Here is a 27,420-nt window from a genome sequence, read left to right on the forward strand (position 1 = left end):
AATACTGTATAGCTCGCACTGGCGAAGGGCCGGTGCGTGCGCCGGGAGAGCGGGTGTTCGTCCGCTCTCCCGCGGTTTTACAGTATCGATCCGTAAGGTATAGAGACATCAGGGGCAGTTGTTTCTGTATTGGGAGTCACTCTATCTGATATAAATTTTAACAATTGAGATGGAGTATAAAATGTGAAATTAACTTCCTGATACCTTATATTACATGGGAATTTTAACTTAAATTTTGCACCCATATTTAAAACCTGCGGTCTCATTAACAAAAATTGTTTCCTTCTTTCCTGTGTTTTCTTCGCAACGTCAGGAAAAATTTGTACTTTCAACTGAAGAAATAATTCTTTTATATTTCTAAAATACATTTTCATCACAAGATCCCTATCTGAATCCAACAGGAAAGAAACAATTAATGTTGCAGGTTGGGCCAAATTTGTGTCTGACGTCTCAAGCAACTCTGAAATATTTAAGGGGGAAAGAACTCGAAATTCTTGGCCTTGAACACGTTTTTCTTTCCATGGTATCACATAATGAATTTTTGTTAATGGTGGCATTGTCTGATCTGAGAATTTCAATATTTCTTGTGCATATTTCACCCACATATCTCTTGCTGAGACCAAAGGAACTTTTGGAAAATTAATCAGTCTCAGAGTTTTCCCCCGTGTTTGGTTCTCCACATTCTCAAGCCTTTTGTCTAGGAGTTGGTTTTCTTTAATCAAATTTGAATACAAATCTTTTAAATTCCCTATGTTTTGTTGCACCGAGTCCATTACACGTTGTTGTTTAACTTTTTCTTCTTGTAGGACTTTAACTTGCAAACCCAGATCTTCCACTTTAGTTACTACAGGATTTAACTGAAGAAAAATATTTTCATTCAAAACTACTAACGTTTCCCAAATTGTACTTAAAGTTATATCAGGAGGTCTCACCAATGGAATAAGATTTCTTCGTAGTTTCAATTCTTTCTCCATATTATTATCCCCTGATGTCGTCTTTTCTCCTCGCGCTGTAATCCGCTCAGCTCCTCCGATAGCCTCGGGCTCCACCGCGGCGTCTGCTGTTAGCTCTCCCCCCGTGCTTCCGGGGCTGGTGACCTCATCGGGTCGCGTCGGGGTCGACTCCCGATGAGCCTCCCTGACCTCCGCGGGGTTCGCTGGCGGCGTTCTAATCACCGGGGACATTGAGGTCTCTAAGTCCCGGAGCAGTTCTGCCGAAATAGGGCTCTCCTGAAGCGACTCCTGCGGGTGTCCTCCCGGCATGGTAAGTCCAGGCACTACGCGGGCGTCCATCGGTCCGGTTTTGGGGGTTCCCTACCGAGTCCCTCTCCTTAGTCCTTCTTTTCCGGGCCGAATGCGGCATTTTTCAAGAGGAAAACAGAGTTTCAAAACCACAATTGAAGAGCGACGCTTCTGTGGTGCTGCTACATCGCCATCTTGGGTCCCCACCTTGGGCTGGGCCATTTTTTAGGAGAGACAAAACAGTTTAAGGAGGTGTAAATTCAACAAAAAGATAACAATGGTTTACAGCCAAAATGCTTCTGAAATGAATGTAGTCAAACTTTACTAAATCTAGGTCACTGAGAATGAAAATTATACTTGAAATTGTTGATTGGCTTTAGTTTTCAAGGTAGGCTACTGGGTAGGTATATACAATCCTTGACTTGGGAATTGCAGAGGACAAGTGAGTTAAGAAGGGAAAGAATTTCAAATTAAACCAGAAATGACTAATATACATCTTTGACAGAATCTATAAATAAATCTGACTGGGTTTGGACAGTACTTGCTTTTTGGGCACAACAATGAATGATACAATCTGAAGCTCCTATTGCATCATACATGATATGGATTGCATTATATTATTCCTAGAAGTCATGGAGGAAAAGTGTTCAGCATCTAGTACTTGTTGAATCAAGGAAGATTTTGTTACCCCTACCCCCCCCTTACACGTCAAGCTGGGTGTGATGAAGAACTTTGTCAAAGCCAATGGACCAAACTGAAGTAGCCTTCAAGTACCTCGGTTAAGTGACACTAAGGTAAAGGTGTCTTTGTTGTCCCTCAGATTTGTGAATGTCTTCGAGATAATGCATTTAACTTTGCATTGCATGGCAAGGAAAAGATGGCGTAGAAAGCCTTTCACTTAGTACCAAATTTTCTTGGAAACAACAAGGCAGACAACTTGAAGTTGATGGGAAAACCTCCTCAAGGCATACAAAAGCCTTGGCTGCAACATATTACTAAAGATATATTTTTTGCACTTTCATCTAGATTTTTTTCCCACCAAACTGTAGAAAAGTGAGCGATGAGCATGGTGAGCAATTACACCAGGACATTGCAGCAATGGAAAATCGGTATCAGGGCAAATGGAGCCCATCAATGCTTGCAGACTATTGCTGGGCAGTGACGAGAGATGTTCCGTTTAATGATTACAGGAGACAAGCCAAGAAGAACCGAGTAGCCACTGAATAAGTTCTAAACTATGTACATATATATATATACCCCAGAAACAAAAAGAGAGGGAAAAGGATCAACAGTCCAATCCACAAACCTTCAACTAAATAAAGGCAAATGACAATATCATAAACGATCTTTGCTTTGAAATTTCAATCCGCGGCCTCCCGCCTCGCAATGGGCCGCAAGCCTTAATCAGCTTACAAAGCAGAGTGATATATAATCATCTATCGTCATTTGCTATATATACATAATAGTTTTTGGCCTTTTGCTTTATAGTAAATTTTATTTCTATAATCCTATTGCTGATTTAATTTTTAAAGTGTTACATAAACAGGACAGGTGAAATATTATGTAACCATAAATACATGAAAAGATCTACGTTTATGCAATAGACATAGATATAAAATGTAAAAACTTAAATATCATGGAAACAGTAGCTGGTCAGCTGATTTGTCATATTTGAATTTAGCACATCAATATCAGTAATAAATGGTACTTTTTATTGCAGAAGCAGACAACTTCTAAAAATTTGTGTACCACTATAATCAGTCTTGGTCATAGGAGGCAACATAATTTTTGTAAATTATCAACAACAAAGTATTTTTTTTTAAATAACTCCATTTCAGAGATATTTGGCTCCTGGAGAAAGTCAATAACACCAATATTTCTCTGGCACATAAAGTTCTACAAAGTCCCCATTCTCCTGGCATTTTGGCTACCAAAATTTTAAAGTCATCCAATTCTTCCTATTTTTTTTTCCACTATCATCGTTTGAATCAATGTATGAATATTTGACTTGGGCAAATCCATGTATTCTGCTAGTCCTTCAAACCTTCTTTTTAAACACTGTAGTGTTGGGAAGTAAATTTCTCCCTTTAGGTCAGCAATTGACTGCCACAGCGTTCACATAGTAATATTCTCAGGCACCCCACCAGCCTTAGCTGTTGATCCTCCGTCTGTCAAGTTAGCATTCATTATTGTTGGAGCCAAGCCAGTATTGGTTCGCGACAAGACACTGGCAATGTTGATTTTTTTTCCCCTGCTCTCTTACTCCCAGTTACAGGCTATAGAGAGCCAGACAGGCTCAGGGCTTTAGTGGGGAAGTGAAACCCTCCGATCACAAGCTCAAAGATAGCTTGGCGGGATTCCCACAGCAGCGGGAGTATGCGCTATAATCTCGGTGGGGTTTCTCTTGGCATTTCTCTGATTCACACCTCACACGATACCCTAGCATCAGAGGAAAACTCGCCTTTCATCCCTGCAGATGCCACCGATAGGTTGAACTTATCCAGGAGGGGAAAAATCATAATCTCTTCTTATGCTTCAGTATATTAGAGATAAGGAAAACAAAGAAGTCCACAGAAAAAATGGCCGAGAAGAGAGAGCAAAACCTCTGGAGGTGAAAAACTGCAGATCTGCCAAAGGCTATCTTTACTCCTGATCTTGAAATGTCTGAGCATTTTAATTATGAACATCTTATGTTTCTGTGTAGCGAGGTGTTGTCCTCACTTTGATCCTCAAACATAGGCTTGACTTCCCCTGCCAGTTCCACTCTGCAGGACTCTTTTTTTATTCCTTGCTTTCAGACTACCCTACTGAGACATAACTTGTTGTAATCAAGTCTATGGCTTGAACACTTCCACACTTTAGACTCCTGAACTGAATCCTGTCTCCTCTGGAAACTCCTTGAAGACTCAAGATTTTCACAAGTAGACTCATGCCCTTGAGCTTCTCCTGAAGTCCAAAATCTCTTATCCCAAAAACTTGCTTGTTTAGACAGAGATCCGTATTCTCATCTTTATTTCTGAATACATTCAGTAAAGATTCCCGGAAGAAACACGTTTACCCCTCACCCAGTCTCTGCTGCCCCTGTAAAGTCCAGACAGCTTTCAGAGTTCTGCTTAACGCTCTCACCGACTGCAAGGTCACCTCTGTAATTGATTCTGATATCTGCTCAATGCCCAAACAGAGTCACTTACAGCTTGTGGATCTCTTATCCCCTTGTTACTCGTCTCTAAGTTTCTTTAGCACAGCGTGCTAATCACATTATGTGAATTCTTAGGACAGTCATAATTATCCAGTCTCTTTGAGGAGTCTGCAGCACTCTCCTAGGCTGCTGTGAGCCCCCTCCTTCTCCTCTGAGCCGGCACCCCCACTCTTCAATTATACTGTGTGCCGAAGGTCCCTGCCCTCCCTCACCTGGGGCTCCTCCCTCAGAGCCCTCTCTCAGTCATTATAAGTGAGCCCTGCCTACATTTCCCCTGTCATCTCCCTTTTTCCTTTCCTGAGGAATATATATTCTATTTTCTGTCCATAAGCAGGCTTATTTAGCCATGCTTTCTGGGAGAAGTCATCCGGTTGTCACGGGGCGAAGCTTTCTCTCTAAGCTCGAGAAGTCTTTTCATCTGCGGCTGCGTGGCTACTTCCCACGCGTATCGAGCGTTCCCCTCAGTTGATTATTAAGCAGATATGCAACAGTAGTCTATGGCTGTCCAGGGAGGTAGGAGGGGACACATGGCTATGTCGCCCAGACAGCATGGCTAAACTATTTTGCTATCTACGGAAAACACCATGTACGGTAAGCAAATTTTGCTTTTGCATTCTGGTAGATTTCCTTTTTAGTATCCTGATCATAAAGTCATTGATGCGGTGGTCTGGTCCAATGACCTTATGATCAAGATACTAAAGAAGAAATTCAGAAATATCCATGAATGTAAGACATTCAAATATGACACATATATTTGGGGGATCATCCAGTTCAGGGTGAGGGTTCTTTTTCCAGTGGTCATTCAGATGACATAGTGGGTTTGGGAGTGAATTCTCTCAGACCTTTCTGTATAAGGGGTTAGCTCTCCTCTGCTACCTTGCTTGGGAAACCGGCTAAGAGCAACCTGCAGCAGTTCTCGTTCCCTAGGCTGACACCTTATAAATTACAGCCACAGTTACCTTCCCAAACAGTGCAGTGTTTCTTTACAGAAATAGAAGATATTTACAGATCTCATCCACAGGCATTGTCACACTGAAGATTGGTAACTTCCATTAATAAATAGCAGCAGCAGCAACAGTCATTTCTTCTCAGCGGGTACACATTCAGATGTACCAGGCTGAAGATAGAATGCAGGCCGTCAGTCAGTCAGGGATGAATTCAGCAGTATTAGGTGAGGTTCCTGCCTCCATGGGCTGATGCATCCTTATCCCTCTTTACTGGAGATTTCTTTTAAGTGCTTAGGCCTTTTAAACTTGTGGATCCTGACCCTTTTTTAGGAAGAGCGGAAAAACTAGTCACTCACAGGAGATGTTAAACCGAGAAATAGCTCTTGGAAAAGATGGAGATTGTTCAACGTGTACTGCATAATCCTCCTAGGGGATTCTAAAGATGCCCATTGACATATTACCCTAGTCCATGAAGTTGGTGAATGTGTGAGGTTTCCTCTTGTACATTTGTAGCAGGTTGGATGATATAGAGAAGAGTAGGAAGGACCTTGAAAGAACTCCCACATGAATTTAAAATAGAGCGAACAAACGACTGACATTCCACTTACGGAAAGAGCTCTTTGCAGCTACTTCTACACTGGCGATGCAATTCTGTGCACTTCCTACATTTATAAACTGAAGGACTGTGCTGCAGGGCATTGCAGTAGAAAAAAAAGAATAGTCTCAACAACAAGGCCATTACACTAATCAGGCATGTCTAACAGAAGAATAGATGTTGACACTGATTGATTTTTTTGCCAGTCTCAATTTTCATTTAAAAGAAAATGAATTCTAGAAGACTCCTACTAATAAATTGAGCTTTTCTAGAATACAGCTTGCACTTTGAATACTAAAGTATGCAGACTGTTCTGACTGTCACCCATACAATAGATGGAGATGTATTCCATATAATGTCATTTTCCATGTGTTTTTTGCAGAGAGTCTGATAAATATATATAAAACTGGCATCATTAAGCAACTGAATTGACAGGTTGAGTCAAATGTCCTATAAACACACAGTGATAGTTTGTCACACATCTAATCTACCCAGTTTATTTTCCTGGTGCAGTGCCATAGGCCACAGTTGATCTCACTTTAGTTTAACTTATTGATTTAATATATCACTATTCTTTATTCAAATATCAAAGCAGTGTACAAATCTAAAATTCATCAGTAAATACAGTAAAATAAACATACAATAAAACAGTAATAAATTCAGTAAAATCAATTTCCTAGCATGTAGCAGGTGGATTAAGGACCAATGGGTATAGTGTACTCCTGATAGCAGTTGGAGACGGATCAGATTTCAATCTGATGTCAGCCCTAGTACATATTAGAGGTGTGCATCCGTTTTCCACGTATTTGTAATCCGCAACTTATTTTGTCCTATCTGTTAAATACGTGGGGAGGCGAAACGCATCGCGACTCCCCACGTATTAAACAGATTTCTGTTTTATTCGGCCTCCTAAATAAAAATTTAAACCCCCCACCCTCCTGACCCCCCCAAGACTTACCAAAACTCCCTGGTGGTCCAGCGGCGAGTCCAAAAGCCATCCCTGCATTCTCACATCCACGTTTGCCGGTTTCATCATGACGCCGATAGCCTGTGTCACAGGGGCTACCGGTGCCATTTGTCAGTCCCTGTCACATGGTCACCGGCGCCATCTTGTGCTCCTACCATGTGACAGGGGCTGACAAATGGCACCGGTAGCCCCTGTGACATAGTATGGGCAAAGGCGATCGGCGCCATTTTGAGTATTGGCATCGGACGGCGCTTTTGAGTCTCAAAATGGCGCCGATCGCCTTTGCCCTCACTATGTGTGACATAGTGAGGGCAAAGGCGATCGGCGCCATTTTGAGTATTGGCATCTGACGGCCGGCGTGCACGAGGTTGCTCCCGGACCCCCGCTGGACTTTTGACAAGTCTTGTGGGGGTCAGGAGGCCCCCCCCAAGCTGGCCAAAAGTCCCTGTGGGTCCAACGGGGGTCCCGGAGCGACCTGCCGTCCGATGCCAGGACTCAAAATGGCGCCGATAGCCTTTGCCCATACTATGTCACAGGGGCTACCGGTGCCATTGGTCAGCTCCTGTCACATGGAAGGAGCACAAGATGGCACCGGTGACCATGTGACATGGGCTGACCAATGGCACCGGTAGCCCCTGTGACAAAGGCTATCGGCACCATGATGAAAAACCAGCACCGAGGGTGTGAGTGAGTTCCCGGACCCCCCGCTGGACCACCAGGGAGTTTTGGTAAGTCTTGGGGGGGTCAGGAGGGTGGGGGGTTGTAGTTAATTTTAATTTTAGCTGGGACAGGAATTTAACTCGCCGTAGTAACGTATTGACAGATCGACAACTTATGGAATTCTCCATACTTCTGCATGAAACGGAATTGACTCCCCACGAATACGTATCACGAATGCAACGAAAACTTTTTGGCTGCACATCCCTAGTACATATACCCCTGCAGGAAGTGCAGCTCTTCAGTATTTTCCGTCTCCATAGCAGTTAGGGACTACCTGCACGCTCTCACAGCGTTAGAGTAAATTTAACGGAGAAAACCCGAAACAAGAAGAACTCTTACCTTTACAGACGAGCCCCGCTCTCCTGCGGTGACACCCTCGGGTCCCTCCCCCAGTTGAGAATTCCCGAGGTGATTTCCGCGATCCCTCGGAGTTAAACCTCGGTCTTGTGGCCGACCTTCGGCGGGGACCTAGCCCCCGATTTCGGGTGTGGCTGAGAGGCAGCGGGTGCAACCTCGAGCATGGCGGTGAAGGTATTTGCCCTCTCCCCCCGCAGCTCCTTATGTTTACATCTGGACTCTTTTGTGTTCGAGCACTTTCTACCCCTTAACCAGTTTTTGACACTCACTTGCATGGATTTGCCTGTCCTTCTGTAGATCTTCTTTCATTTGTGATGCTATTTGCGGCTCACAGGAAGGTACCATGAGTTCTACCACTCGCCCGATGCCAGGCAGCTGACCCCTCTCTTCGTGGCAGGATGTGGCGCCATTGCCGCTCCACTCTGAATCTCCTCTAGGCACACATGCCAGACCGTGCAACTTAAAGGGCCCATGGCGGGAAACTGCTCACAGCGCCTGCATATGAACTCATGTCCTTAGCCCTATAAAGGGCCTTCCAGGACTCCTTACCTTCGCCTCAGCAATGGCTCGAATACCTTGTAGACGAGCTGCATCTGTGTTCCAGTTCCTGCCTGCCTTGTCATTCCAGTCCCTGCCTGCCTTGTCGTTCCAGTTCTTGCCTGTGTCATCTCTTCAGCCCAGCCTACAGTTTCTCCTTCAGTCCCAGCCAGTCCCTGTACTGACTTCCTCGCCTATTTTCGGACTGACTCCTGGGCTTGAACCCTGCTTGGACCTTGACCATTCTAGTCTTCTGTCTGCCTGAATGTTGACCACCCTTTTCTGCTGCCTGACTTTGACCCTAGCTTGATTCTGGACCTTTGCTGTAGCCAGTTCTGTAAGAGACTCACGTAAAACCTACTGGCCCCTGGAACCCAAGGGCTCAAACTAAGGGGAAGGGGCTGGTATAGGTGAAGCTTCCTAATCAGTCTCTCCCTTGTACAGTTCCACCAGCTGTTGGTGGGGCCCTACAGGGCCCTCCCTGTAAGTTGAGCCAACTCCACCACAGCACAAGGGCCCACGAATCTAACATTTGTTAACTTTGCTCCAGCTGCTTGAACACTCTTCTCATTCTTTGTGAACACTTCTGATCCACCTTACAGATTCATGCTTATCCACAACCATCTTGTTCCTGTTGAATCCTGTGTTCCTGCTGTTTAATTTTAGATTGTAAGGTATCCTCTAGCTTCATTTTTAGGGTTTTCACTTCCTTGTTGCACCCTTTCTTCCATTTTCCTGCCTTTGTCAGGGTTCGACCAAGCCACAGGTAGCCTTGGTGGTGACGTTTTCACACACCTTGCTACCAAGAATAAGTCTCTGGTCTCAGATCAAGTGGAAGCTGGTGGTGGCTGGAAAGATGGGACAGTGTGGTGCGGTCACTGACAGCCCGGAAATACTGGGTATGAAGTCTGGAACTAGTCGTGGCAATCCAGGAACTAGGCAAGGCAGTCCAGAAGACTGGAGTCAGGAAGTGTGCCATTGCACTAGCAAGGCCTATCTGTTCCTTCTGGCTTCATATCCTGCTCCTCACTGGGACTCTACCATCTCTTGCTCTGGTTACTTATCCCTGAGGGGGGGGGGTGTTCCTAGAGCTATCCCTGAGATATATAAATATCTATAATTATCTATGTATTATTATAGTGTCAGGTAGGAAGCTCCTGCAGTATAAATCATGCTGGGAATGGTGTCCCAATGCTAGTTTGCTATTAAATAAGGCAATAACATAAACATTCTCTAATTTACGATGCGCTGCAGGCATAAGTGAACAGGTAATTTCAATCAAGGTTGCAAACACTCATTGTTAGGACACAGCTTAAATCCAGGCCAGGTCAGTTTCCACAGTAATTCCTCTTATGGACAAATGCAGGTAATACCTGAAACACCACTTCTACTTTCAGACTTAGCACAGATCTTCAGTACCTTCACGTGACATAACATCAGTTTACAGAGGATTCAGAAGAGCTTAAGGGTCTTCTTCCAGGATCCCATACCGTCACTTGGTCTCCTAGCTGTCCAAATGCTGGGAACACCTTCCAGGTGTCCCAGCAAACCGTTTGATTCCCTTGAGATCAATTTGGATCATCAAGGCAGGTCCATGCACCAGGCTATCAGAAGTCTGAATCTGGATTTCTCAGAGCCATTCTGTGGCTCCACACATTATACATTAGCCCTGAACCAAACAAACCCTGGTTCAAGACCAGCTATCACACATTTTGTCCTAATATATAGATATCTATATCTATCTATATTTATAAACACAGTGGTGCTCATAAGTTTGTAAGATGTATAGCATTTTAAGAAAACATGAGTGATGAGACAAAACATGTCTGTTATTTTTAGTGTGTTTCAAATGTAACTATTTATGCATCACAGAATAGCACAATCATTAAACAAACCATAGCAATAAGGGAAATAATAAAATGGTCTTGTTCAAAAGTTTGCATACCCTTAGTTCTTAAGGTCCCCTTTTGTATCAGTCATGGCTTGCGGACTTTTGTGATAGTTGTGAATGAGGCCCTTTATTTTCTCATGCGATAAAGTTGTCCATTCCTCTTGGCAAAAAGCCTCCAGATACTGTAAATTCTTTTGTTGTCTAGCATAAATTGCACGTTTGAGTTCTCTCCAAAATGACTCAATGATGTTGAGACTGTGACTGTGATGGTCACTCCAGAACCTTCACTTTCTTCTGCTGCAGCCAGTGAAGGGTCGACTTGGCCTTATGTTTCAGATCATTGTCATGTTGGAAAGTCCAAGTGCACCCCATGCACAGCTTTCTGGCTCATGAATGCAATTCTTCTTCAGTATAAGATGCTGCATTCATCCTACCACCAATTTTGACTAAATTTCCTGTGCTGCTGTAGCTTACACCCCTCCCAGATCAGCAGAGATCTATCTCCATCTCAATGCCCAGGTCCCCAGGTTTTTCAGCCGCAGAAGAGAACCACAATCTCAGGGAATCGACGCTCTTGTCCAGAACTGGCCAGAAGAAGAGCTCCTGTATGCCTTCCCACCCTGGCCACTACTGTCCACAAGATAGAGCACCACAGGGGACTAGTTCTACTAGTTGCCCAGGACTGGCCAAGACAGCAATGGTACGCGGACTTGCAGAGGCTACTTGCGGGGAACCCTCTGCGTCTTCCCCCACACAGGGACCTTCTTCAGAAGGGACTGATCTCCCATGAAGACCCGGCTTGATTCTCTCTTATGGAATGGCCCTTGAGAGGACTAGCCTGAAGAGGCGCGGTTACTCAAATGCCGTGATTGACACCCTTCTCCGAGCACGCAAGTTATCCACATCTCTGTCTTGCATACGGATCTGGAGAGTACTCGAAGCCTGGTGTGAAGACCGCTGTCTCCTCCCGAGGACAGCTAAGATTCCCACAATCCTGGAATTCCTACAGGATGGCATGAAGAAGGGGTTGTTTCTCAAATCCCTCAAGGTCCAAGTTGCAGCACTGGCCTGCTTCAGGTCCGAAGTGGACGGCCCCAGACTATCAACTCATCCTGATTTGTCTCGCTTTCTGAAAGGAGTTAAACAACTCCGACCACCCCTAAAGTGGCCAGTGCTGCTATGGAACCTCCACCTAGTACTAGACTTCCTAGCAGGGGACTCCTTCAGACCAACACGCGGTCTGTCCCTACGTCTCCTGACCTTAAATAAAGCCTTTTTGGTCGCAATATGCTCAGCTCGGCGCATCTCCGAACTTCAAGCACTATCCTGTCAGGAACCGTTCCTCAGGTTCACCCCGGGCACCATACAGCTGCGTATTGTACTATCCTTCCTACTGAAAGTGGTTTCCCAGTTCCACATGAACCAAACCATATCCTTACCATCTCCAGAGGAGCACAAGGACTCGGAAGACTCACGCCTCCTTCGCCACCTGAATGTCAGCAGAATCCTAGTCCAATACCTGAAAAGATCGGAACCCTTACGTAAAACAGATCACCTGTTCGTTCTTCACAGCGAGAAGAAACAAGGGGAAGCGGCATCATGGGCGACCATAGCCCGCTGGATCAAAGAAGTAATCAAGGCCGCCTACATAGAGGCAGGAAAGTAGGATTCTTTAACATGGTTAACTTCACTATCCAGGAAACACATAGATCTCTTTCCATTGGGATACTGTTCCTTTTCCTTTCTTAACAGGAACTTCCCTGGTTTCCTAACCAGAATGTTGGGATCCAGGTTTCTGGCTGCTAGACTTTTACACTTTCCCCTGGCCACCCTTGTTTGCCTAGTTTATTCCAGGGATTTTTCTGATATCCTTTTTCATGCTTTCCACCTTCAAAGGAGGGATCACAACACTCCCATTTTAAAAGGTTTCCCTTGGCTGCCAGTTTTTTATAGAATCAAATTCAAGGTTTTAGCTCTTGTTTTTAAAGCTTTGAAGAATTTGGAGCCAAGTAATTTGAAGAGTTTATTAAATCCATATGATCCTTTTACACCTCTCTGATCTGCTCATTGTTTGCTTTTATGTACCCCTTCATCGTCTGAGATTAAACTTTCTAGTTCGAGGTACTATAAATTGTGAAATAAATAAATATAATGCTATACCTAATGAACTTAGTATCATAACTGATTATATGAAATTTCAAAAGGCATTGAAAACCATTTTTTCTTAGATGCTTTTAATTAATGATTGTTGTATGTTTGTTTGAACTGTATGTATTTATTAACTGTGTATGTTGGTTGTAATCTGCATTGGTGCTCTGCGAATTAGGGACTATAAATCTGTGAAATAAATGAACATGCATTCTCTTATGTTGCTCCCAATAACCTGGAATTCAGTCCCACAGAAAGCCAGGTTTTCAGGAAGTTTATTAAAATCTGACTATTTGATCAGCCTTTCTGATTAGTTTGTGTTATGAATCTCTGCCCGCGGGTCCCCCCTGTAAGCAGGCACTCACCCATGCTGCATCTTCCCCGACGCGGCACGGACGCCGCCGTCGGCCTTCACCATGCAGCCGGAGCCATGGACTTTGTTGCTTTCTCGCGTTCCGGAGGCTGCCCCTGTGTCCTGCCTTCACCACGGCCGGAGCGCGGCCCTTCTTGTCCATCTTCGCGGCATGGAACCGTCGCCGACATTGGCTACCTCTTCACAGCCTGGAGGCCGCACCCACGTGATGGAATGGCGGCTGGAGCCGCCCCCGGGGTCTCCTGCAGTGGCTGGAGCTGCTGCCATCATCGGGCCTGCTCCTTAGGCCCAGCCCTGCGCCTCTGACGCTGTACGTCGGTGCAGGCTGCTGTCCGCGGTCCTGCACAGCTCTTCCTGCTCCTCCTAGGCGCCGGCGCACGTCTCTCTACAAGATTTAAAGAGCCAGACACAGGAAGTGTGCTGGTGCCACCTCTGATTGGACTTCCTGCTTCAGCCCTATAAAAGGGCTGCTCCGTCAGTCAGTCTTCGCCTTGCATTCTGTTACATAGATGGCCTTGAAAGGCCTTGCATTCTGTAACGTAAGGGGGTGTTTTAGTGTGCCCTTGGGCCTCAGCCCGACCCCAGACGGATCCAGGACCGAACCGAGGGTTGACGGCGTGTTCCACCATGGCAGACGGTCTTACCCTCCGCCAGGCCTGCAAGCTCCCAAGGCCAACAACAGGATGATGTTGGAATGTGAATGGTCCTCCGACCATTCCGAGCCCTTTCGGACCTCCCGCTTGGATCGGCGAAGCACCACCATCGGGCACATGGCCTTGCATCGCAGTTACTTCCCTCTGGAGGCTCCTGCCTGCCAGAGCTCCGTTAGGTCTTCTGTCTTCTTGTGGAGCTCCTCGTCTCATCTTGTCTTCTCGTCATGCCATGTCTTTGTTGCCTGAGGTCCTTGTCCAGGTGACCTGATGTCTCGTCATAGATCTTCTGCTTCCTGATGTTCCAGGTTCCTTGGTGTCCTGCTCCTGTGTCCCTGTGCTCTTGAGCCTTCCGTACTGCCGGCCGTGGATCTCCAGGTGACGCTGCTTCGTCGTTGGAGATGCTGGCAGTGGACTCCGGTCCCTGCGCTCCTGAGCTTCATGTCCTGCCAGCCGTTGGTGGAACTTCGGACGACATCAGCTCCATCGTTGGAGTTCTGCTTCGACTGGATCCTTCCTGCGCTTGTCCCGTTCTCAGTGTGGTCCGTGACCAGCCTCCTCGGGCTGTGTAGGGCACGCAGTGGGACAGGGTGGTCCGCAACCAGCCCATTGGGTCTGCCCGTGAAGGTGGGCTGAGTAGGGCGCCCTGAGAGACAGTGCCAAAGTCTATCCTCCCAGCTTTTGCCTAGTTCCTCGTCTAGTCTGTGATGCCGTTGCATCAACCCAAGTCTTCGTCGGTGATGCCGTGGCATCAACCCGTCTTCGTCTGTGATGCCGTTGCATCAACCCAAGTCTTCGTCTGTGATGCTGTCGCATCAATCCTAGTCTGCCATGTCTTCGTGTCAAGGTCCGTCTGCCCTCATCCTCAGGCCAGGCCTGCTGCTCCATGCCGATCCAAGCAGCAGGTCCGAAAGGGCTCGGAATGGTCGGAGGACCATTCACATTCCAACATCATCCTGTTGTTGGCCTTGGGAGCTTGCAGGCCTGGTGGAGGGTAAGACCGTCTGCCATAGTGGAACACGCCGTCAACCCTTGGTTCGGTCCTGGATCCTTTTGGGATCGGGCTGAGGCCCATGGGCACACGAAAAAACCCCGTTACGTAACAGTTTGTTTGTTTAGTCACACATTTTTTAAGTTTAATTTTATTTTTATTCATTGTAGTTTTACTATTCTTTGTTTTGAGTCTTTTTTTTATTGTAAAGGATGATCTTATGATGCATGCTTTTACGGATATATTGATATATTTGTGTAGTTGATGTTCTTATATTAATTATTTAGATTTTAGATTTTGTTGATGGTGTGTTATATTAACATATGTATTTTTTTATTGAGCCTTTTATTATACTTGTGTCTGTTTTGTATGTATGCATCAATTGTGATACTGTTTTAATTGCTCTTCCTTGCTTATAAACCTAAATAAATAACCTGCTTTGTGCAGCTTTTGTGAAAAGCTGGATAAGCAAGGTTTAAACAATAAACAATTATTTATTTTTCTTCCAAGCCTCCTCCAGCTAATCTCTCATATTTTCTGCTTGCCCCAGTTTTCCGACTGAGGAATCATCCCCCCGCCCCATCTCTGGCCTTAAATCCTCTTTTAAATCCTCTTTTATGAGAACTATTTATATCCATATTTGCTTAACCTCTCTCTGGGTTTGAGGTCTTCCTCTGACCTGAGCCCAGGTCATTACTTGGATTTCTGCTACAGTCCTTTGCATGCTTGCTTCCTTTTGGTCTTCTATACCTTTTCTGTACTATTCTTTCAAGTGTACAACCCTGGAGGAGATATGAATACAAAATCCAAGTGCAGATTATTGCACTTACTGCTTCCCCAGGTATTTTACCAAAAGCAGAAAAAATATTCTCCTTTCAGAGCCATTCACATCCATTTTATGCACAGATGAGTTTAGCTGCCTGCAGCTACATTTACTAGAGCATTGTATCAGGCTCTTTGAACTCTCTATGTCTTCTCTCATCTATCTGAACTGTTCCAGTAGATCCCACCTGTGCCACTATATGTGACAAGTCACCACTTGCGACCTGCTCTGAACTCCTGCTGCATTATGTGAAAACAAAATAGCTTGGCCAAGAACTTGCTGCAAGCATTGGCTTTACAATCTTTCGCTCTCTGTTCCTTCACAGATAACAGAATTCCATGCCGCTCGGGCACCAGGGACAGTCAGAACGTGAATAGCAGGAATTTGTTTGCACCATTTCTGTCTGGATGGAGCGATTCTGAGTCCTCTATTTGACCCTACTCGCAGGTGCAGAGAGCATGACCAAAGAGTCAGATACACTTTATGTTAGATTGAGCGGAAGAGTACTCAGATCAAAAGAGAGCTTCCTGCCCATCCTTTCCCCATGAGCCAAGCCAATCTGAGCCATCAAATATAAAAAAAAAAAAATTGAAGCAAAACCCCAAACTGACTAAAAAAAAGGTAAACATAAGCTAAAACCGGAAAATGTGCATTTAATGCAGTCCAAATAAAGTCAGTTTTAAAAACTAGACAAAACCATAAACAAAACAGTTCTAGTTCAAACCACCATTCAAGCCTGGTCCTGGTAAGTTTGCCCATCATTAATGTCTCTGTGTGTGTTAATTATTATAGTGCAACAGTTCAACTAACTGACTCGTAACAGGTAATAGTTAAGCGGCCATTGGAACAGTTCCTGATCTGTATTAAGTTATTTGGCCTTTGACTCTGTGCCTCATATAGCCCACCTAACACATGTTTAGTCATCAGATGTTTAGCTACTACCGTGTTTCCCCGAAAGTAAGACAGCGTCTTACTTTCTTTTTACCCCAAAAAGTCCCACTATGTCTTACTTTCAGGGTATGTCTTATATTGGAAAAAACCTGTAAGACATCCCCCGAAAGTAAGACGTAGTGTTCAAAAAAAAATAAAAATTTTTAAATACCTGTCGGAGGGCCGCGTGGGTCCAGGCGGCTGGCGGCGGGAGCCGGGTGGTCGCGTGTTAAATCTAGGCCGCGGGCGGGTGGGCGCTTGTTCCCGGGGGGGGGGGGGGCGGGTGGACACACGTTAGTTCGAGACGGCCGGCGGGCGGCGGGTGGTCGCGTGTTAAATCTAGGCCGGGTCGCACAGGCGCGCATTCATTCACTGCCGGTGGGGGCCTGCCTTGAGCGCCGAAAGCAGCCCCCACCGGCAGCCCCCAGCGCCGAATCGCAGGGGTCGCACAGGCGCTGTGGGCCTGTGCGCGCATTCATTCACTGCCGGTGGGGGCTGCCGGGGCTGCCCCCACCGGCAGTGAATGAATGTGCGCCTGTGCGACCCGGCCTAGATTTAACACGCGACCACCCGCCGCCCGCCGGCCGTCTCGAACTAACGCGTGTCCACCCGCCCCCCCCCCCCCCCGGGAACAAGCGCCCACCCGCCCGCGGCCTAGATTTAACACGCGACCACCCGGCTCCCGCCGCCAGCCGCCTGGACCCACGCGGCCCTCCGACAGGTATTTAAAAATAATTTTTTTTTTAACACTACGTCTTACTTTCGGGGGATGTCTTACATTAGCCGACCCCCCTAAAATTCCCACTACGTCTTACTATCAGGGGTGTCTTACTATCGGGGAAACACGGTAAATAGAATGCATTACTGCAAGTAGAATATGTTACATGTGTTAATCTGACTGTAGCCCACTATTAAGATTAAGACTACTCAATTTATGCCATTCTACCAAATGGTTTCAGAAATCTTCCAAATAATGATGGATAATTATTGTAGCCTATTTTTAAACTCTTTCCATTGTCCCTCAGTGACGCGCATTTTGTGGGTCAGTTTACTGAAATACTGTTGTAAGTTGCCACTAGAACTTTCATAAGCAATAGACGCTGCAAGGACAGATATTAGTACAGCACATGCTGTAAGATTAGAGGCTAATAAAAAATAATAAAAAGTAGCTCTCGCGTTTATTACACTGCAGTTAGATTCAGAGTCCTCTGTGTGACTCATTGTCTCTGTAAAAGGATGATTGTAAGAGAAAAGTAATAAAAATGCTGTTTTAGCTGCCAGCTAGTGTATTAAATTCGTCACATTGATTCTTTGTGCAAAGAAAGCCATGGGCATTGTTTATGAAGAATCCATCAAAAATAAGTGAACTGGCACTCAAATGTAAAAAAAATATGTGGAAATAAAAGCTACACAGCAAGCGAGCAGGGGTGTTGCAACCCAAATAATCAGAAAATTGTGCTGCTAGTAATTTATTATTACTGTTTGTATAGTGCTACCAGTGTATGCAGTGCTTTACAGACACATAATAGAGAGTCCTTGCTAATAAAGGCAGATGGACTCAAAAACGCAGACATTCATCAGGAGGTGGGTTGAGTTAAAAGAGCAGGAACGGCTGCAAGGAATGGGGGCCTCTTGAGAGTCTGTATGAGGAAATGGCCTGTGGGCAGGAGGCAATGCATAGGAATAATTAGGTTCATATTTTAAAAGTGGCCTCAAAGAATGCATATAAAACTTATTTTCAGAGGTAGTGCCCCAACTACTAGGGATACAAATCTAACATAGTCATAAGTATGATAAACATAGCAGGTACACCAACAAAATGAGAGAATGAGATTTATGCAAGAATCTAATGTATCAACCCATCCCAGATGAAAATTCTAGGTTAAAACAAATTGGTTGTTTACTCTTTCAAAAAGTAGAAAGGCTAAGGGACAGGCAATGAAGTTACCAGGTAATACATTTGAGACAAATAGGAGAAAATATTTTTTTACTCAACAAATAAACTCTGGAATTCATTGCTGGAAGATGTGGTAAAAGCTGTTACTGTAGCTGGGTTTACAAAAAGGTTTGGACAAGTTCCTAGAAGGAAAAAGTCCATAACCATAAGGACATTACATAAGATTTGTCTTACTGGGTCAGACCAAAGGTCCATCAAACTTGGTATCCTGTTTCCAACAGTGCCCAATCCAGATCACAAGTTCGTGATTTTTTTGAGACAGAATTATTCTACTTTTTGAAATGTTAAAACTCCTTAAGCTGAGTTTCTTAATCTGTTTATCTCTTCTGAGTTCTGGAGCCCTTTCTTTGCTTAGACATATGCTGATTCAGTTCTTATTGGAAGTGGTTTTGCTCTGCTTAGGCCACTGCCATAGCGAATACCTTATAAAGCCTGACCCTGCTGCCTCACTGGAGCAGATTAGAGTGCAGTGAATATTGAGCTAAATATAGAAGACTGCAGATCCTTCTGTGTGCCCAAAATACTAACTGCTGGAGGAGAAACCTGCACGTCATCACAGAACCACCGCTCTTAAATTGGCTGCATCTGGTGAGTCTTGCTTGTTTTCCAGGCATCTTGATTTGCCTGTGTTTGAAATCTTTTCAATCAGAATGTATTTTGGGAAACCTTAGTTCCTTTTAGACACCTGGAGTTTTGTGATTTATTGTACAAAAGAAGCCATAGAAAGATGGTTCACAGTAGGGAGTTGCTTTGAAAAGAGAAATTAACTGCTCTTTGCAGAAAGGAGAGCCTCTTTTAGACAAGTATTCCAGATATGTAAATTGTTGCTGTGCTGTGAAGGTGCTAAGATCTTTCTTTCAGTACGTCTTTCAGAAGCTGAATGGCGTGGTATAAAAATGAATGCTTATAGTGGGAAATTTCTCTCCTATACTTTGAGGCCATGAGGAATAATATAGTAAAGTAGCTAAACAGATTCTAGCTCTGATTTGTGACTGGAAGTTATTAGCAAGTTGTTTGAAATATGGGTTTAAATGATTTTGGCACCAGAAGAGAATCAGAAAAAAAAAAGAGGATTTATAAATAATCCCTTTGGACATTGATTCACCCTGATCATGGCTTAGAAAAATGTTTGGACCAAAAGAGGATTTGTCTTCGCCACAGACGAATAAAGATAATCATCTCCTCTGTTGGGTTAAAAAATACAGCTGAGAGGACTCATGCTTCTTGGCAGCCCTAAAGGGATATATATTACCAGGCCATCCTCTCTGCAGCACCGGTCTGTACTTTTAAAAGGCATGTCAGTCTGTGATTTGTCACCACTAGATGTTTAATGATAAACCATAGCATGGTACACCTTCATAAAAATAACATAACTTTTAAGTTGATGGCTTGGTGTACTTTGTTCTCTTCCCAGTGGCATTCCAAGATCTCATAGAATAGGTCTGAAGAGGAAGTCTTAGTCCACTTGAAGACCAATGATTTGACTGAAATTGAATTGGTGTAGTTCAGGGGGCATTCAAGAATTTAGGGGAGGGGCTTTGGCATCTGGCAAAGATTATAACATTTTTTTGGAGTACTACATGTTCATGGTAAGGGGCTGGAAAATTTGTTATATCACCAGCTTCAATACATGGCTCAAAACCTCGTGAAAAGAAGAGGGTTTTTAGATAGATATATTGAGGGCTGTGGCCATATATGGACCAAAAGACTATACTATAAAGGAAAAAAGATCCTGGGTAGGAGATTCAGATCACATATTGACAAAAGAGGAGAGGGGTAGGAAATGAAAACCAATTGCTTTGGCCTGTCACCCCTGACGAATGAAGATAGTGAAGTAAAACAATAATAATTTGGATTTTTAGCATGCCTTTCCAAATAAATACCCAAGGTGGCTTTCAGCATTATTAGTAATTAAGGAGCAATATGTCCCTGCCTAAAAAAAGCTGAAAATCTAAATTGATAGCTGAAGCAACAGAGATAATGTGACATTTCCAAGGCTACAAGGAGTGTCAATAGGGGAAATGGGATTTGAACCTTGGTTTTTCTAGTTCTCAACCTATTATTCTAACCACTAGGCCAAGCTTTCTTAAGGCTACTTTTGAGCAACAGGTTAGATAAGTGGAGCAGATATGAATCAGTAAGAACAAGGCAAGAGATGAGGCTGGAAGGCTGTGAGCACAAATGCTCATAATCTAGGTAATAAAATTCTAGATCTGTAAACTCTAATGGCAAAGGGAGATTTGATATTGTTGCTATCATAGAAACGTGGATTAATAACGCTTGTGAATGGGATATTGCCATAATGAGTTGTAACCTGTTCAAGAAGGCTAGGGATGGCAGAAAAGAAGTAGAGAGAGCTCTTTATATAAAATTGAACAAAGCAACTGAAATGCAGGGAGCATGAGGAAAGGAGGAGGTACTCTGGGTTCTCTTGGAAAGGGGAAATGGCTCCTCTGTCTACACCGGTGTCATCAACAGATCTCTAATATAGGCAGAACATTTGGACAGATGGTTGAAGACATCCAAAAAGTAGAGCTGGGGGGAGGTGGTGGTGGAAGAATTTAACCTGTCAGATGTGAATTGGAATATCCCATCCGTGGAATCAGTTTGAATAGAGAGAGCTTGGATTCACTTCAAGGACTTTCCTCAGACAAATTATAATTGCTGTTTTTTCTATGGTTCCTTATAGTTTAGCCCACTGTTCTTGTAATTCATATACAAACTCCCACCTTGCCAGTATCTCTTTGAGTTACTTCTCCATTTTACCAAATTTGGTATTTTTGAAATCCAGGACTCAAACTTTCATATGATTTTTCTTTGCCTTGGCCGTTATCTCAAAATAATAATCATCTACTACCTACCTGGACATTAGAAACACTTCCTCCATTCATAAATACGAGGTTCGCTATTGCTCTTCCATCATGGATTCCTATCTTTTTGTTAAGAAAGTAAATAAAATAAAAAAGAAATAGTGACCAATATGGATTCAAAAGAGATAGCCAAAAAAGTAAGACATCAAAGTCAGCATTCACAATGTACTGAAAACTGAAAGGACCAGGGAAAGTAGTCAGGGTGGGAAAAGTGTGAATGGAAGCAAAGAAAGAAGTAAAGTGAAGTGACAAGACTTTCAGATGTCTGTGAAAGGAAGCAGGGTAAAGGTGGGATTGTTCCAGTAAGCCATGCAACCAGAAGATCTCCTTGAAAAAGTAATGTGCAAGGTTGGCTGCTGAAAACACAGAAGGCAGGGGAATAAAATGTGTCATCTTTGAGAAGCAACCCATGACCACCCATATGACTGTGCTGTCTCCTGATAAGGGAAGGTCTGTAATGAACTTGGTTGATATATGGGTTCATGACTTGTCCAGGGCCAGCAGAGGTTGAAGACCCCAAGGGCATTGGTGAAATGGCCTATTGTGGGCACAGTTAGGTCATGAGTCTACGTACATTTGAATTTATTGAACCATCCAGAGCCACCAGTACTGGTGAGAAATAAATTCTAATGTTTTTCAGAAGCCTTGATGTCTGCTCAGTTTAGAGTCATGACCCCATGTAAGGCCCTTCTCTCTTAGGTGTGTAGATACTATTGTTTTGCCAACTGGAATGGAGAAGGAAATGATGGCGAGAATCTTGGCAGGATCTAAGGTGAAATGTGGTTTAGTGGTAGCATCAGCGGAATCAAATGAACACTGGCATTCTTATCAGCAGGACGAAAGTTTAGGTGAAAATCAAATCTGTTTAAGAATAAGGACTGGCAAGCTTGGTGGGGATTGAGTCTCTTGGTGAGCTTGGTGGGGATTGAGTCTCTTGGCCTCCTGGAGGTAAAAAAGATTTTTATAATCCATTGTGATGATAAAGGGATGTTTAGCTCCCTTTAGGAGATGTCGCCATTCCTCGAGACCGAGCTTAATGGCCAATAGTTCCCAGTCACCAATAGTGTGGTTCTTCTCCGCTGGGGAGAATTTAGTGGAAATGAAGAGACAAGGATGAATTTGGCCATCTGGGGCTGCTTGAGAAAGGACTGCTTCCACTCTGATTGAGGAACCATCCACCTCGAGAAAGAAAGCTTGTTCAAGGTCCAGATGTCGTAGGAAGGGTGCAGGTGAGAAGACTCTTTGAGTTGTCCAAAGGCTTGAATGGCATCCTCAGGCCAATTTTTAGAGTTAGCCCCATTGCGGATTAAGGCTGTAAATGGTGTAGAATAGTGGGGTATAAATTTGTGGTAGTAGTTAGTTTGTGAATCCCAAGAAGCTTGGCAGGGCTTTGAGTCCTACTGGACAGGATCATAGTCTGAAGGCCGAGAGTTTGGTAGGATCCATCTTCAATCCTTTTATGCAGATGATAAGCCTAAAAAGAGTAACTCTGACTGTTCAAAGGAACATTTTTCCAATTTTACATATAGGCGGTTTTCACTAACTCGTTGGAGGATCGTTCTGACTTGTGAACGGTGTTGGGCAAGTGTCCAGGAGAAAATTAGAATATTGTCAAGATATGCTATTACATAGATCTGTAGGAGATCCCTGAAAATATTGTTTATGAAATTTTGGAACACCACTGAAGCATTGGACAGCCCAAAGGGCATGATAAGATACTCGTAATGTCAGTCTCTTGTGTTAAATGCGGTCTTCCACTCATCCCCCTGTCTGATTCTTACCAGGTTATAGTCCCCTTGAAGATTCAGTTTAGAGAAAATCCTAGCCCTCTGGAGCCAGTTGAAGAGCTCAGAGATAAGGGTAGCAGATATTTGTTCTTTATGGTAATGGCATTTAGGTGCACTTTAATATACTGTGACATGGTCTAAGTTCCAGGCCCAGACAGCGTATAGGCACTCTCATGAGATGGCATTTTCTCTGGCTAAAGATCTATGGGGCAATCATAGGTCCAGTGAGGCGGAAGGGTCTCCGTTTGCTACTTACTAAATATATCCAAGTAGACCTCATAAGCTTGTGGAAGACCAGGAGGGTATTGCAAGATCTGAGAGAGCGATGACGGTAGGTGGGGCAACTGGATTGAGGCAATGCTGAAAGCAGGATGGGTTTCACGACTGGCTGCCCCTTGTAGACCAGTCCATGGTAGGGCTATGTTCCTGGAGCCAGGGTAGGCTCAGGACCCAGTGGGTTGACAGAGCATCTGAAAACATAAAATGAGATCTGTTCATGATGCAGGTAATGAGTCAGTCATGGCCACAAAATTAGCAGACAGCTTCTATCCATAAATCAAGAAGATTAGAAGTGGACAGGGCAGCGGGTCCACTGGACTAGCTTGGTGGTGGACCAGAGTCTCCTCAATGAAATTGCCCGCTGCACCTGAATTGAGGAAGACTTTGGTCAGAATCTTCTAGGTATCAGTGTGGAAATACACTGACAGAATTATCTACGAAAGGGGACCATTAGTTGAGGGACCTAGGGCTGCTTCCACAGGCAGCCCTAGGCACACGAGTTTTCTGGCCTCAAGGGACATGTGCTGTTGTGATGCCCGGTCCCGGTGCAATAGAGTCATAAGTTCTGAAGCTGGCATTGTCGTCTTTTATCCTATGTCAAGCGGGAATGACACATTTCCTAAGATTCTTCCAGGGTAGCTAAAGGATTAGATTCTTTAGTTGGGATCAATAGAGGGTGTAAGCATGGTACCATGTGGGATTGGTTTCGCTCCGAGACCTTTCCTGCAAACGGAAGTCGATCTGAGTGCAATGGGTAAGCAGTACATCCAGAGATGTGGGAATCTCCCACCCAGCAAGCTTGTCTTTGATCTGGACGGCTAAGCCTTGCCAAAATGCTGCTGTTTCACTCTCATCATTCTAGTGAACTTCTGCCACCAGAGTCTGGAAGTGAATTGCATACTGGCCTACTGTTTGTGAACCCTAGTGGAAATGCAGAAGATCAACCGTAAGGGAGGAGTGGCCAGGTTCCTCAAACTCTACGGAAATGTCTAAGGAACTCGTTAAGGTTCAATTCAACACTCTGGGAATGAGAAGACATCGAAAGTAACCTCTCAGATAGAAGAGACTGTTACAGCGTGATAAGTTCTGCCTGGAAACCCAGTAGTCTAAAGGAAACAACTGGAGCTATAGTAGAAGCTGTAGAGTATGAATGATGAAAAGCTTGAAGCCGAGTTCAGAAAAAGCTGATAGGTTGCCAAGAGCTTTCTTCCAACTGAAAGCTCTTCAGGAAGTAAACTGTCCCAGGCTGCTTGTGGTCAAGGGACCAATAGGAAGAGGAGAAGGGCATAGAGTGTGTGTGTTTGTGTGAGAGAGAAAGGGCAAAGCAGGAACAGAGAAAGGGCAAAGCAGGAACAGATGCAATAGGGATCTTAGAAACATTCAAACAAAAACAAATCAGGGCAAGGGAAATAAACCTTGAAGAAAATCAAAGCTATGCAATATCCCATGACACAGGGTGGCAGTGCAATAAAGAAACATATAAATACACTGTGGAGACAGTGAAGTGGAAAAATTAAATAACAGTTGTGTTTATTTGACAGGCTGCCAAGTATGATAATAACTAGAACTAGATATCCTTGTGGAAATGCAGGTGCTCATTTAATCTGGTCTATTTTCAGACTATGATGATGATGATAGAATTAATTAACAATTGGCTGTGGCTGGCAGGCTGCTAGAAGACAAAAAAACATTTTGTAAATGAAATACCCTCAATGTCTTCTTGACATGTTTCAGATCCAGCCCTGACAGAAAGATGCCTTCCTTGTTTGGCGTCCCAACATAAATGATGTCACCTCCCTTTCCTATTTTTGCTTCTGGGACTAGTATTGTGCTTTCAAATGGAGCAGTTGTTCCTACTTTGCCTGAATGGGGAGCCTCTTTGTGGCTAATCCCAAAAAGCACAAAGGTAGGCGATCTATGAAAGCCGTTAGGAAATACAAAAAAGGATAGATGCCTTAAGTCTTTTCCAATTCCTTTATTGAAACGGAGACATAAAAAATGTGATATTGCCCGACTCTGGCTGAGTTTCACCGCTTATAACGGCTGCCTCAGGGGCTTAAATCTACAATCATGGACTCTTGATTTAGAAAAAGTAATAGACTTGTCTATAAATTGTATATGTATCTGTCTGATCCGCAACAGTGTTAGATCTTTTCCTTTGTACTGTCAATCTTAATCTTGTAAATATGAAGTATCTAATCACCCCAGGATTCAACAAATGCACTGGTCATATCATGCAGCTGGTGTCATAAAGACTCTCAGGCTGAGCAGATCAGCAAACCATCCCATTCAGACCAACGAACTGCAGGCTCATGTGCTCCTCCAGGCCAGATTCAAGTTTTCTCAGAGGTTATAACACAAATTGTAAAATCTAAACTCTTATCAGAGCATTTTTTTTCAAATCTCCATAGCATGGATCTCAGCAGTATGGTCAGGGTAATTCACTTCCATGTCTGATATGTTTGACATAGAAGACCCTGTTCATCATTCAATTTCTTACTTCTATCATCAGTTACTTAGTACCCTGTCAAATACCTACTTGGAGCCCTTGAAGAAGGATTCACATAGGGATTTAGTACAGAGAGCAGTGTTCCTAGTAGCTAGCTGTTCAACAAGGAGAATTTTGGAACTCCAGGTACTGTCATGTAGGAATCCCTATTCAGTGCTAAGAACAGAGGTTATGATACGTCCAGTACCTTCTTTTTTGCCTAAGGTGGCATCAGAGTTGCACCTGAATGGGAAAAAAATGTATACTGTATATATCACTTCTGGTGATATATAGAGCGCAAGAGAAGGCTTCACTACCGGGTTGTGTAGTGGGTACTACTTTGTTACTTACAGGTCATGAACACATTCTGGAGATATATTAGTTTGTGCTTCTAGGAGATTGGTGTAAGGGAGAGGCAGCTTTGAAAAGCATCCATTGCTAGAGAGATCACAGATGGATAAGTGCCCACTCTTTGAAAGTGCAAGCCTTGTCCTTGGAAGAGCACAGACATGTTACTCTGCTGGAAATCTGCAAGCAGCAACATGGTTCTCCTTACATGCCTTCTTTAAGCATTATAGGTTGAACAAGCAGGCCAAGGAGGATGCGGCTTTGAGGCCAGGATCGTGAAAGCTCTCCTTAGCTTCATTCTGCCCGTTTGGGTACATCCCAAAAGTCTGGACCAGTCTTCAGGATGATATGGAAAGTGAAATTTAAGTCTAGAACCCACCTGGAAGCCAGTTCAAGGAGGCTGTATTGGGGGGTGTTGGAAGAAGAGTAAGGAGGTTACAGGATAATTGGAAAATAAAAAAAACACTAGGAACATCCTGCAGAAGTGGTGTCGGGATAACCAACTAGGACTCCTGAGGAGGAAGAACTGTCAGGCGGAGCAAGATGAGTATATAAATTCATCTTATTTATTTTTGTTTTTTAACTTTATTAGTTCATAGACTTGGTTCAGGGAAGGGGGAAGAGGCTAAGCCTAAAGGGTTGGTAATTTGGGCAAGAGACTACTGACATCCTGTTTTGCTACACCAGGTTATGTAGAGGAGATGACATCAGGAAAGAGATTTTTGTTCCCTGCCTCCATATACTGGTGAAAGTACATTATCTATACATCTGGTCTGGTCTGTCAGGACTCAAGGAATGTAAATTAATAGGTACTTAAATCCACCTTATCTGAAATAGTCAGTTATTCAGTTGCTTAGACCTCAGTTAGGATGTTTCTTGTACCAAAAATATCTGTAAGAGTTACTTTGGAAATAAATTTCGTACACTGTTTTTGCTCTGAAACTTTTAATGCCTTTTGAATGATCTTGCCTTTTTACCCAAAGGAATGGAAATGTTAGGTTTATAAAAGGTTCAAAACGGGAGAAACTACTTTATGAATAACCTGAAAGATTTTTATTAACATTCTCATAAAAATTACTGATGTTTATCTGCATCTAAATAGAATTACTCATTTGCTGTTTATGTTATGATAGTTTATGCTGTTGTGTGTTCTAGAAGAGGGCATTACCTGGAAATGGAAACAAGTGAAGTAATCAAATTTGCTGATGACACAAAATTATTCATAGTTGACAAGTTTAAAGAGGATTGTGAGAAATTGCAAGAGGACCGTGCAAAACTGGGAGACTGGGCATGCAAATGAAATTTAATTTGGACAAGTGGAA

The 27,420-nt window shown here is 43.9% G+C and overlaps 1 protein-coding gene across 3 annotated transcripts in view; it reads left to right on the forward strand.

The window, feature by feature from the left end:
* The window catches only part of BZW2 (basic leucine zipper and W2 domains 2), a 201,468-nt gene that overhangs the window by 35,236 nt on the left and 138,812 nt on the right, over positions 1–27,420 (forward strand). The window contains exon 1 of one of the 3 annotated variants that reach the window (XM_029589023.1): positions 18,800–18,914. The exons of the other annotated variants lie outside the window; for them this stretch is intronic. The gene's annotated coding sequence lies outside the window, so the exon portion shown is untranslated. Of the gene's footprint in view, positions 1–18,799; positions 18,915–27,420 lie in introns of those variants that run through there. 3 annotated transcript variants of the gene reach the window in all.

The sequence above is a fragment of the Rhinatrema bivittatum genome, chromosome 2, assembly GCF_901001135.1.
Source record: "Rhinatrema bivittatum chromosome 2, aRhiBiv1.1, whole genome shotgun sequence".
NCBI classification, from domain to species: Eukaryota; Metazoa; Chordata; class Amphibia; order Gymnophiona; family Rhinatrematidae; genus Rhinatrema; species Rhinatrema bivittatum.